The following is a 14,617-nucleotide window of genomic DNA, read 5'->3' on the forward strand; positions in this document are numbered from 1 at the left end:
AGCACCGGTATCCACAATCTAGTATACTAATCCATATAAAAGTATAAAAAATTGGGCTGCTGAATTTAAATGTGGTTGTACGTACATTCAAGATGATGAACGCTCGGGATGCCAAAAAAGACTTCGAACGATGATATCGTCAAAAAAATCATAATGCCGTGTTAAATGATCGCCTCCGAAGGTAAACGAGCTTGCTGATATGGCCAATATCTCGCTAAACTCTTTTCACTACATTTTACACAGTGTTTTGGCTACGAATAAGCTTACCCTTCGATAAGTGCTGAGTTTATTAACAGTCGACCGAAAACACATTCGATTGAACACTTCTTAAGGCTGTTTTGACTTACATAAACGCGATTCCTCTGATGTTCTTCGAATTTTCGTAACAATTCATGAATCGTGTACTGTTTATATTCGCTATTACGAGTACATTCCGGCTAAAAAGTGAGTGGAAACAAGTAAAAGAAAAGTATAGAAAGCGAAAACAATTCTATTTATATGAAAAATCATGGGTACTGTTTTTTTAGGATTCTCGTGTTTTGTTGCTTACGGACTACCTGAAAAAAGGCAGGACCATAACCAGGGAGTATTAGATTTCATTCCTGTACCAAAAAAAGATTTTATTCAAGTTGAACGTCCATATTTGGCCAAAAAGAAAGTACTCTTTCTCCACTTTCTCGGGTTGCTCCAAAAATCCATGACTACACTTTGAAGTGCTTCCAAATTCGCTTCCGTATTCGCTGGATTTGGCTTCCAGCAATCACTTTCTCTTCCCAGACATGAAGAAATGATTGAAGGTAAATCCTGAGGCAACATTTTTTTTTGTAGAATTTATACAAATCGCATTATACTGAAAATATGAGTATTTAAAAAAATGGAAAAGATTTGATCTTAATGTATCAAATTGCAAGGTGATTACGTTAAAAAGTTATAAAAAACGGCTTCTGAAAAAGTTGTTATTTTCTTTGTCAGGCCGAGAATTTTCTGAATGATTCTCATATGTATCAAAAACATCCTATATTCACCAAATAATCAATGTAAGAAACCAACCTTAAAGCAACATATGATACGTTTTACTTTATTTTCCTTTTCCCTTCAAGAAAAAGATCATCAGGTTTCATACAATCATCACGAAAGGCTTGGAAGCATTTCCCAAGTGAATTTCCAATGGTAAAACGTCTTCATCTGAAAATTTTTTTCCAGTAAAATGATGTTCGAATTCCTTGAACTTACTTTGTTCTTGTATTACTTTATTGAATATTGACCATTCTTTGTAGTTAAAAGTCTAAAACAACTGAGCCCTATACAAACGATTTTAAGATCGATATATTGTAAACAATCGATTGTTTAGGGCATTGATTCCCAAAGTGGTCCAGGTGGACCCCCAGGGGTCCACGGGAGACTCGACGGGGGTCTACGTTGGCGTGACAAAAAATGGGGGTTCACAATTCGTAAGCGGGGGTCCACGAAAATTCATCTGGTTTGGATAGTGAAGAACTAAAATGTTTGAAATGGCTTGACTTTGCGTATCAATCTAGGCAGATAATGTTTTGAGAAGCTCAACGACTGTTACTTGTAAAAACTTGCATATTCCATATTCAGTACAACGAACGTGTCGAGACTTGCAAAGCACCGCCGCTGCCGTCGCCGTCGTCCGCAACGCTTGTTCAGACGTGCAAAGGGACGAAATACGACTTGTGGTGTGTGTACTAGCAATCTTGCATGAAATTTTTTGATTCTTCACTAATATAAATACGATTGCTAAGGATAAACGTTACTCATTTTTTCCGGAATTTCGAAAAGAAAAGTAAAGTTAATAGATGTTAGCGTTTGCCAGTGTCAGAAAAAGTAGTAAGTACTTACCTGCAGGGGGTCCACCGGAGCTAGTACACTAGCTGCAGGGGGTCCACCGGAACCAGCAAAATTTTGAAAGTGGTCTATGAGAAAAATAAGTTTGGGAACCTCTGGTTTATGAGATTCAATTGTTGAAGGTCTTCACTGGGCTTTACTTATAAACCTATCAAATTGTCCAAAGTACTGTCAGACTTTGTACCGATTTCTTTTAGCTTCATTTTGGATCATAAGTATAAGACAATAATCATCGATCTATTGTCTTTATAACAAGTATTTACATTGTAATCTATCAAAGAATATTATAGATATGAATTACTGTTTAATCATAGCTGAATTATTTTCTTGGCATTCCATTTGTTATAGTAGGTTTTGATATTGAGAATTTTTGTTATTTTTACCGAATTTTACAGAAAAAGTGATGTTTACAATTTTTTAACTTCTGTTTGATATCAATATACTACTTACTATAAAAATATAGGGATGTATGTAAGCAAAATAGTATGGAAATATATCTACTACTTTCTAGGGTCCTATTGTGTAAGATTAAAAAAATTTTCTTTTAGCCATTATAACTGTATATGCTACTCATCTTAAGGTAGTATAAAAAATTCAGTTGGAAATTTAAATTGGTTTTTATATAAAGTATTTTCTGTTTTAAATTTTTTTCTTTATCTCATACCGATTTGTTGAATTCACTAAATTGTTGGTGGATATTTTCTAAATATATCAGTATAGGATACATTAAATAGAGTTTATTTATTGGACGCCTACTCATACAAATGTACATGTTTTCTATTTTGCTTTAATTATGCCTTATACGAGTATATAAAAAAAAAGTCAATATCATGAAAAAAGCTGATAAATGCTTAAGTGTCAAAAAATGGCATACGTTAATTCGTTTACATTTATACTGGCCGAATATTAATTTCTCTTTGTAATTTATGAAACAGTTTTATCGTTATTTTTATCGATAATATATGTAAGACTATATTTATATTTATAAAATAAAATAAAATAAAATAAAAAATAATAAAGTTTCGCTATTAAGCAATAAAAAAGTAGAATTTAAAATTAATTTTTATCAGTTAACATAAAATACAATAGTTAATGATTTTTAACTGTTGTATAGAATGTGAGTTATCGTTATTAATTATTAAAAACCTCCAAACTGGAATATATACTTGTTTTAAAAATTAACAAACCTGTATTTTTTTCCAATGTTTTCATTGTCAACATTTCTTTAATATAAACTTTGATAAAAACAACAAAGTTTACATTGTTAAAATTAAACAATAATTGCAACTGTTTCACATATCACAGTTTAAATTTTTATAAAATAAAAAAAAATCTATAATGAATTTAAATTAATTAACTGTGAACTGTGAGTCTCTACCACTGCTTGAGCTGATTTTGTACTGAATAATTCGAATCAATCGAATGAATATTACAAAAATAATAGAATTAAATTTACGTTTAATATTAAATAAATTTAAAAAAAATTTTGTTTAACAATAATGTGATTCCCGTGGGGACTGCATGTGAGGCTAGAGTGGTGAGGAACGCGAGCATCTTGTGGGAGGCTAGACTAGCACAAAGTGGCAACAAACGGGATACCCATTGAACGTTGTTTTAGAAGATGCAATGGGGTGCTGTTATAATATTTCTGCAAACAATCGTCCGATTTTCAAAATTTAAATTTGGTATTTGTTAATAAGTTGAAGGCCAACTTTTTCTCGAACCAGCAGTTCACAGTTATTCGGAAATATATATATGTATATATTAAATTTGCCTGATTGTTTGCTGTTACACCACGCAAGAACCGACTGACCGATTACTTTAAAAGAAGGTTTTTAAGCCATAGACCAAGGCCATAGCTCCCCTGAAAGGTAAGATATTACAAATATTCATTATTTCTTCGCCCCCAAGGAGGGTGAAGTTGTGAGTTGAAAATATTCGTTAAGGAAGAAATTCGTTTCTTTTTCAGGTTTCTATAAAGCCTAAATACTATAATTATTATTTATCAGTATTAGTCTCACAATCATGAGGATAACGTACAGTGCAGGAGTCCAGGGGGTGGAGCCCTCTGGATAGATTGAATGGCGACCGATGGAAGCTCTGCGGGTGTCCAGGGTGCCGGTCCCTCAGGGAATACCTCTTTGCGGCCAATGGGGGCTCATTGGCCTCGAGAGGCCCCAGAGTTGGCTGAGTTCGGGACCGCCTGGGCAAACCTGAGCCCCGAGAGTCCAGATTCTGGCTAGACGGGCCGGCTAGTTAATATTATAAATAAAATGTGTCACGAAGATAAGTAAATTAAAAAAAAAAAAATACTCTCATATGATTGTATGATTTTCCCGGCAATTAATAATAAAAATTATAATTTTTAGAGCCAAAAACCAAAAAAACAATCACAATATATATTTTACAGTTGGAGAATATAATTTAAGAAACATTTTTATAAAAATATTCGCATATAGGTCAAACTTAACAAATTTATTTTTCTTTTCTTTTATCTGTTTAGCATCCGGAACCACCGTAAGGTATTACTTCAGAAGATGAATGAGGATGATACGTATGAATGTAAATGAAGTGTATAGTCTTGGTACAGTCTCAGGTCAACCATTCCGAGGTGTATGATTATTTGAAATCCAACCACCAAGAATCTATTCATATGCTAAACATGTGAAACTTTTTTTACATGAAACCACCATTGTCGTATTGAGTAAATTTGAAGTTTATATTAATTTTGAGGTGGGAATCTTTTTTATTCCCTACTTATTACCAGTGAAATCTACCTCCGCTTTCCTGCGTGCCGAAAGGGATTTTTTTATTTTATATAAAAATTACATTATTAGTTACATTGGATTGAATCGTAAAAAAACAAAGAGTACGTGTAATACTTGCTGCAATTCGATTATAATATTCATTATTGCATATTTCATTGCTTTATAAACAATAATACTGTTCAAACATATCTTCTAATCAGTTTACATGATAGTAGTATAAAATACAACACAACCTTACTGCTTGCAGCCGGTATAACGCGATGATTGCAAATATTACGAATACATACCGCAAAAAATAACTTCTTTCATGAAGAAAATGTTGTAATTTACGTGTTTTTTCTTTTCTTTTTCCTATTTATCTCAACGCGCAACCTCACTTTAAAAAAATCTTTACTTTTCAATGATTAAAACCAGAGATATCAATCACCGTGACGGTTTGAAACCCCGTGGTCACTTATTTGCGTGCGCCGTGAAGCATACCGCGCGCTACGCTACTACTGCAAACTTGATCGCGCGGTCGGTTCGCTGTTTTGTCATCGCTGTTTCTTGCACAACTTCAGACTAAAATATTTGAAATATACATCCATCAATTTTTAAGCATTCTTTAATCAGCTCTCCAATTTACAACCCTTAATGTTAATAGCTTTGGAAATATGAATTTTGCAATTAAAAAAAAACAACATAATTGCAAATATCTCAGGAACTATTAGATCGATTTAAGTCGTTTGAAGCTTAAAATAAAATTTAAACAAAACGGACTCTGAGATGAATTTAGTTTTATTTATACATTATATTTCGCTTAGATATTGCATTTTAGAATATTGCCAAAATTTATAACGTTAATAAAAAATAATATTTCTAATAAGAAAAAAAAATCACATGGTGCCTCTTCTTTCAATTTAGCTCAAATGGTCCTGTTTGCTCAAAAATTGAACATTACTGAGGTTTTTTCGGAAGTTTATCTTGCAATAAAAAATTAACTTACAGCAAACCAGCTCTGAGTACTTTTTGTACATTAGAGCTATTTTTTCCAAAAATTTGAAGTGTTTTGAGAAAAAAATAAAAAAACTACTGAGTCTCAAATGGCTTAGTATATTTCATCCCGACTTTTTGGACTTTTTGCGTATTGCACGTGATCCAGTTACGGAATCGTTATGTAAAAGTCTCAATTTACAAAGCCAATTTATGTAAAGCCTTAAACTTATTCCTTTTACTTTTTTCCTAGAATGATTTCCGGCCGAGTTATTCGCGATTTTCGCCGATCATTCGTGCCATTTTTTCAATTTCTCTCCACCTTCCGAAATTTTATTCATGTTATTTTTATTGTAAAAAACATTAGTTTCATCGATTACACCTTCATACCAAGTTTCAGAGTGGTATGAATTTTTCAGAAATCAAATGTTCCTTTTCTACCAAGAATTAGTGTCGTAAATATACTTTTTTTAAGTTTGACATACGTTCGACGGACTTTTTTTTTAAGTTTCTGTCATCTCTTCGCGAAAAATACTGGCATCCGGTGTGAGTGTCATGCACAGGGTGCTCTCACTAAAGGCACTGGCGTCAAGACCGAGTCGCGGGTTCTAGAGTGAGGTCCAGAAACGATATAGTTGGGCTTTGATATCCCGCCCTAGGGGTTAGAGGCAGGCAATGAAAAGTTCTAACCGGCGGGCTGACTTGTTGACTAGACTTGTGGCCGGCGGAGGGGGAGGCCCGTTTGAGTAGAAAACCTCCTGGGCTATACTTTTCCTTGTCGTGGATCCGGCCTGGCAGGTAGGGTGAAAAATAAAAGTTTGACATTCGATAATTTTATTAAATACCCAATAAAAAAATAAAATTTTGCAATAAATTTTCACCTTGATGATGTTGAAAATTAAGAGCGTGAGTTGCTTAGCTATACAACTCGACCGTCGACTAACATGGACTGTTCACATAAGAGAGAAGAGAAAGCAACTTGAGATAAAGTTGAAGGAAATTTTCTGGTTGTTGGGTAGATGTTCTCAATTACCTTTATGTAATAAGCTGCTGATATACTCTACAATTCTAAAACCTAATTTTTCCGAAAAATCGTCTGTTTTACGTCTAATACTACTGGCCTATGGTCGTTTATTTATTTTATATAAAGTTTCTAAAAATTTATTTCAAAATTTTACAAAAAAAAATTAAGCTTGCTTGCCAGTTTACATATAATCACTACCACCTACCTACCTACCTTCTCCATCCTTCGTAATTCTATTACCTAAATAATTAAATTCTTCAACTTCCGGCATATTATTTTTCCTTGACTTTACACTTATTCCTAGTTTTATTCTCATTCGCTTATATAATAAATGAATTTCTCTTTGGTATTGAAAATATATTACACAAAATTTCTTATTTTCGATTTTATAAAAAAAAATTTCCTTTAATGTATTTTAACTTTTACATTCATTTTTTCAATTATTATATCTCTTTCAAAATTGTCTTTTAATTCATATATTATTTCTTTCACTTACAAGGTGAAAACTAATTAAATAGTTAAAGTATTTTTTAAATCCTTTTTGACTTGCTACGTAATTCTTTTACCAATTTTACCTTTTTTAAATTTTTTTCTTCAAATTTAAATTTAATTAAAATTTAAATAAAAATTTAAATTTACGTACGTAATTAATTAAATTTTGTTTTTTGGGTTTAAAAAATGGGTTCAGATATAGAAAAAATCAAACTTAACTTCTCTCTTTTTCCCTCGCTTTTTCCTGTTTAGTCTCCGTTAATTACCGTTCAGATAATACTTCAGATGATGAATGAGGATGATATGCACGAGTGTAAATGAAGTGTAGTCTTGTACAGTCTTTCGACCATTCCTGAGATGTGTGGTTAATTGAAACCCAAACCACCAAAGAACACCCGGTATACCCACGATCCAGTTCAAATCCGTGTAAAAATTACTGAGTTTACTAGGACTTGAACGCTGGAACTCTCGACTTCCAAATTAGCTGATTTGTGAAGTCGCGTTCACCACTAGACTAACCCCGTGGGTTAACTTAACTTAGTTTGAACAAACTTAACTTAGTCAAACTTAACTTAGTTTAAGAAAACTATCACGACGTTTTTGAACAAGCGGCATGATAAAGATAAATGTTTGTGGACTCGCGAAAGGATAGTAGAAGCTATCACAGTCATTGAACAATTTAAATTACCACAACTACTTAAACTACAACGGATACATACAGTACTATTATGAAAATAAAGTATTATTATTTAGTTTAAGTTTTAATACTTATTAATATAAGTACTATTATGGAATAAATAATTTGTCTTTCAATGAATGGTTTACTAAATAAATACTTTTAATATCTAAACAATATTATTTCTTCTTTTCACTAAAACAGTTAAGGAATAAAATCACTTTCTTAAGGGAAATCACCCCACACAGTTGTAATTGTATAACATCTACCGTAAATTGATCATCTACCATAGAGATTTGATCAAGTCTCAGTTTTCATCATTTCTGCGACAATTATTTGAATTAATGCATAATATATATTATGCATTAATTCAAATAATTCTTTTTCATCCCTATGTCTGTGGCGCCATAAGAATTCACAATTATAAGAATTCGTTAGTTTTCTTGAGGTGATTTTTTTTCTTTTTTGTTACATTGTTTGGAACACATCCATACATATTCAATATTTTGTGCGTGCTCTCCGGTCTCGGGATTCACAAAATTCTCCGAATGATTTAATGTGAGATGTTGAAAGTTCTAGCCATCTAATTATTTTCATAACTTATCCAATTATCGAATATAATTAAAGAACCTTCTACAATCCAAGTCTTAATGATATCAAGGAAAATATATTTTTTCCGATCTAGTACAGCATACATAAAACACTCTATTGTCTCACTGTATATAACTTCGAAAATCCTTTGATTCGACAGAACTCTTTCTCGATTATACCTTCGCTTTGAAAAACTGTATTCATTTATTTCGATAGCTGCCCTCTCCTTCTATTTTCAGTGGGTTCTTCAACAAATTATCAGCAAAAACTTCAAGCAAGTAATTCTTCTAGTTGGTTATACTTTTAGTTTCCATTTGAAGTTTTTTTTCAAACAGAATTTCGTATTGTATACTCATTAACCTAACAATAAATAAACAGTAATACTTTTTCCAAAGACAAATGAGTATCTTCTAGCTATGTATCTTTTAATAAAGGAATTTCCTGATGGCAATTTCGTTTATTACACACCCATCGAATTCTCTTTGGATTTAATTGTAATTTCGTATTATTATTATTTTTTTTTATAAACTCTTGTATCATGTAAAATTTTCTTTGCTTGTAAAAACTCAACAGCCTTTTTTTTTTTACTAACAATAATTCGAACAAGTGATGAAAATGTTTGTGGCTCCATAACTGATGCATCTGCCAAAAATAGAAAAATGTATATTATATATCAAACAGAAAATTTATGTTTTTTTCACATCTAAATAAACAACAACGTTAGTTTTATACATACCGAAGCTAAGGTCTGGTATTGGACTCATTTATAAGAAAAAAATAACCCAATAGCTTTCTTAATTAGTTAGTATTTAGCTGGCGTTACTGAAAAGCTATAATGAAATAAGAATATAAATAAATAAAACTATAAGTATCATCTAACCAAACTTAACCTACGCTCGCTAGTCAAGGTTAGCGAGCGAAGCGAGCGTTGATTAAATTTGGCTAGATTACATTTATAATTTTATTTATTACAAATTTATAATTTTATTATAAACATAATTATAAACAAATGCTGTCAGCCGATAAGAAACTGGTCTCATCGACCTTGACCGTGTATCATTTGACCATCATTTCTCCTGCTTAACTTTACCTAATCATTTTAGTATATGTTACTTTGTATCGATTAAAAAAAAAAATTATATGTAATTTGTGATGGCGGGTATTTTCCGAAAAAGTACCAAATTTTAAATTACATTAGTTTACTATATTTTTTTTAAATAACTTCGTTTTACTAAGTCACAAATTATAACGGAGCGTGTAGAAACTCGGAGAAATCGTTTAGAGAAGCTATTGTATTTACATATATGTAGCGCAGGCTAGATAATAAAATATTTTCTTCTTTCAAAGAATTTTAGATAATAAAATCCAGTTTATGACATTTTATAGTTAACATATTTCAAATTCCATTTATGTTATTATTAACTCTGGCTACCCTAAATAACTTTATACGTAACGCATTTTATTACTAGTGTTAATACTACTTAAAACTACACAAATAATAATTTTATTTAATTGTTAACAATTTTCTATTAAAATATGTATATATTACTGAATTATTTTTATTTGTGTACAAAATTACTTGTTATACTTTTCGTAAGAGTAATTTAAAAATAGTTATATAATAATAATATTTCTGTACCGGATTTTAAAAAAATATTCTTAAGTTGTTTCAATAAATGAATTCATCATGCGTACAAGGAACTTTTAATAATTTGAGAAAATTTCTTTTTATAACTTTCGGGACTACCGTTAGGTATTGCTTCAGAGGATGAGATAAATGATCTGTGAAAAATGTCATGCCTGGCCGGGATTCGAACCAGGAACACCTCCGGATGAAAGGCTGAAACACTACCACTCGAGCCATGGAGACCGGCAAAACTTTAACTTAGCTTGAAACTATATTTTTTAACGTAATCCCCGGCTACGTTTAGGAACTTGAACGATCTTTCTGTGAGCTTTCTTAATACAGTAGTAAAAAATTGTTCATCTCGGGTATGTCAGCCATTATTGTGTCATATTCTTCACCCGTTCATTGTTGTCGAACAAGGTAAGAGTTTTTTGAAAAAAAAACAAACAAAATAACATCTGATGGCACGGACCGGGACTGTAAGACGTATGCGGTAACACCCATCGACCGGAGTTTTGAATAGCTTTCCGTACCTTTTTAGCCGTGTGGTGGGATACGTTATCATGTGAAAGAATTACGCCTTTTGCCATCAAGTATTCTTTGTAATTCCTACTTAATATAGATATCAAGTCGACGTCTGCATGAAAATATCTTTCTTTTTGAATTTTTATTTTGATCTTTGACTTTTATCTGAAGCTTATAATGTGCCGGTTTTGCTCAGTTATTACTAAGATTTCATTGACTTTTTTTTACCATATACGCAATCAAACAAGAGAATAGCATCACTTTTTTAGCCGTTAATTCTTGCTTTTCTATCTTTTTGAAATTTATTATTGATTCCATCACGATCTTTTCTGTTCATAATTAAACAGGTGATCCATTTTCCATTGCCTATAATGAACAGTTTCAAAAATGGTATGATTTCGTTCTTTTTTTTTTCCTGGACGCACAACGAAGTGTTGTTATCAGCGCCTGGACACATTATTACTATCGTAAGCAATTAAGAATTAACTTAGGCGTAAAACGCCTATTCCGTATACTTTAAAAGCAAAATAAATGGTATGATTAGCTTAACCGTACTATATTAAAAACCAATTTTTTTAATATAAACGAAGGGCCCTAAATAAACTTAAACCATTCGATAACGTCGTCTTGTAGTTTCCTAACATATTTCGGAAGTCAGCCGCACTGTCAGCGCGCTTATTGCCTGAAATTCCGATATGGCTGGGAATCCGGCAGAATCTCACAGTAATGTTACGCTTAGTCATTTCAGAGATAACTGACTGTATGTCACAAACGACAGGGAGTCTGAAGTACATGTCTCTAATCGCCTGTAAGGCACTCATGAAATCTAACCAGATAAGTACGTGTCGAAATGTTGGACTAATTATATTTAAGACCTTAGGAAATAAATTAAAATTTTTTTTTTTTTTGTCTTCAGTCATTTGATTGGTTTGATGCAGCTCTCCAAGATTCCGTATCTAGTGTCAGTCGTCTTATTTTGGTATACTCTTTTTTTTTTCTCAGCTCCCCTGGGCCGGACCGACTTGTTGGTATTACGCCACCCAGGGGAGTGTCTTTATACTCAAATAGGCCTTCCCGCCTACCAGCTATATACTGGCATGGCAGGTCGGCCTACCGGTAGCTCTTTTTGAGAGTAATCTTTTATTTTATATGCCCCTTTCAGCCACCACGCCATACCTGGATTTATTGCGATAACCCTTTGCGTTACCAGCGGTACATCCTCTAAAAGTATAAGAAGTTCATTTTGAAAAAAATTTATATTGGCCTCCCCACATAGTCGACGATTAAGAATGTCCGATCAAAACATTTTCTACTACACCACAACAGACAGTTATCGTAAACCGAAATTGGTAGTTTGATTAAATAAATAAGTAAAATATTCGAAAGCCGTCTTCTTGATCCTTCTGTGTGGCGAGTGAGACGGCCCAAATTCGATTTTCTGCGAGGCATTATTTCGGTTTTCACTGGAATAGAAGGAAGGGATAAGATTATAACCTCGTATGGCTCTCACAGATCTAGGTAGAAAACCATGACAGAAAAGACAAAAAGTTTAATAACGAAAATTTTCATTTTGAAAAGGCCAAAAAAATTTATTTAAACTTTTTTCACCTATTTCTCATGGTTCTCATAGCTGCAGCTCGACAACAATGAGACACAGGGCAGACAGTATTGAAAAGTGGCTAAAAATTAATAATATTAACTAAATACATGAATTTAAATAAATAAGCAAAATATTAGTTAAATAAAATAGTAAAATAATAATTATAAAAAATTAATATTTTTTATGACCACCTCTCATATAAAACTTACGATTTGGTGAAAGGCGCAGCTCAATCACGACACGATCACACAAAAGTACCTCGATTAAAGTGAATATTTAATTCAGACAAAAGTGAATATTTAACCTAACAAAGGATTTTTTGGTCATTATGTAGGGATATTATTTTCTGTGTATTTGGTTATTTCGACTTTTTTTGTTTGCATAATCTTATTTTATTTTTTAATAAAATACAGATGTTTTAGCTGTTAAATATAATTCAAAGAAATTTGTTACTTAATCAGTTGTGATTTTGTTTACATTGGCAACGGCCATACGGGCTCTTTGTGATTGGTCGTTGTGTTTGACAGCGGCCATCTTGCATTGATCTGATTGGTTTTCCTTTGTTTACATTTCCAAATTAAAAATCGATAGATAGATTTATTAAAAATAGATGAAAACAATCTTTGATGCGGGATATATATCGTGCTAAAATTTGAGCTCAATCGGTGCAGAACATTTTGAGTTTTTGAAGCGTATACAAACGAACTTAACATTTTTATATATATAAAGATATGGTCTTTGAATAAAATTTGTGGCTCAATAATCTCCAAACTATTGGATCAATTTTATTTAAATTTTGATATGCTGAAGCAGTGTCTTTGAAGTTTGATGAAGACTGGTTGAATAATTCTTCAGTTACACTTAATTTAAAGTCAACAAAAGACAAACATAACCTCAATTTGAGGTTATGTTGTCCTTGTATTGGTGTATTTTTCACACGCGCTTATGCAGTAAATCACAGTGTTGACCGATTTAAATTTGATGCTTATATGTAGGACCGTTAATCGATTGTAAGCTGTGGATTGAACTCTGAAAATTAATACGTTTCTGACTGCGAAATAATGAGGACGTAGGGAACTAAAAGTCGGTCTTCTAGCGTAGAACTGCGCAAGAGTTTTTTTTTCTACTTGATGAATTAATACATCATAGAAACGTTTACGGAAATGAGATTTGGTTGCGTATGAAAAATTCCATGTCTGACCTGTATTAGAACACAGGACCCCCCGCATGAGAGGCTGACGCTACCACTTCGTTAAGAGATCGGTAAAATACAGTAAAAAATTAAGTTTCAGGTTTATTAAAGACTGGTAACTATTCTGTATATTTATTTCTGAAACAAGGATGTCGAGTGTAAAGAATCCAATTTTTTTGGTAAAAAATAGGAAAAGAATATTGGTTTTATCCAGAGAAAAAATTAAAGAATCTTTTAAAATCTTACTAAAATATTTTTCATTCGTTTTTCATCGTTTCTACGCGTTGAAATTTATAGAGTAGAATCTTTTTAAATTTTAATAAATATTTACATTTTACTGCTTATTTATACTGCAGTTTTTTTACGATTTGATTTAAAACTATAGGTACTGCATGAAAAAAATCGTTTGTATAGTATAAAAAAAGAATCCTTTGTAAAGCACCTTTACTGAATTTTTCATACTTACGAGTGGAAATGTGGCAACTTAAAGTTAATAATCCGAAATTCATTGGAAAAAATTTAAAATGTTTTGTAATCCTATAAAGAGTGGCTCACAAATAAATGAAAAGAATTACAGAGATGTTTTAAAAATGAAAATAAAGAAGGAAAAGATTCACACAAACATGGATCCATAAACCTTTTCAGTTAAGCTTGCGAAAAATTTCGCAATGATTTCTTCTCCAAAGGTAAAAATCAAGTCATACTGAAATTTTTGGAATTCAAATTAAAAAGTTAAATTTGATGACCCATATGGTTTTTGAGCAAAAAAATAAATTGCAATTGAATAAAATCGAATTTTTTTAGACAGATATTTTCCAATATTGTAGATATTTCCAAGATATTCTAGATATTTTCCAGTATATTTCTAGATAGTTTCTAATATTCAAATAGTTCTCCTTCGGTTTAAACTTATAATACAGTATTTTTTAATAATTTTTTATTCTGTTTAGTTTAACAAAGCTCAGCTTTCTTGAACTCTTCTTCACGTTTAGTCAATGGTACAACGTACCAATGGTCAACGTACATTTATTTAGCATGTTAATCTATATTTATCTATTTATTAACAAAAAGAACAGGAAAAATTAATATTTTTATTTATTTACGTTTAATTAGTATATGAGTTTAATTAGTAAAGTTACCGTTGAATTGTGTTGTGTGATGAATTGGCTAAAATATTAACTAGTTTATACTTAATTCAATAGTTTTCTGTAGTCTAAATTAAATTATTGATGGATCCATACTTTCTTTAGAGGCTAATTGAGTGGGTCACGTCTATTGGAC

Source organism: Lycorma delicatula, chromosome 12, assembly GCF_047948215.1.
Source record: "Lycorma delicatula isolate Av1 chromosome 12, ASM4794821v1, whole genome shotgun sequence".
In the NCBI taxonomy this organism is placed as follows: domain Eukaryota; kingdom Metazoa; phylum Arthropoda; class Insecta; order Hemiptera; family Fulgoridae; genus Lycorma; species Lycorma delicatula.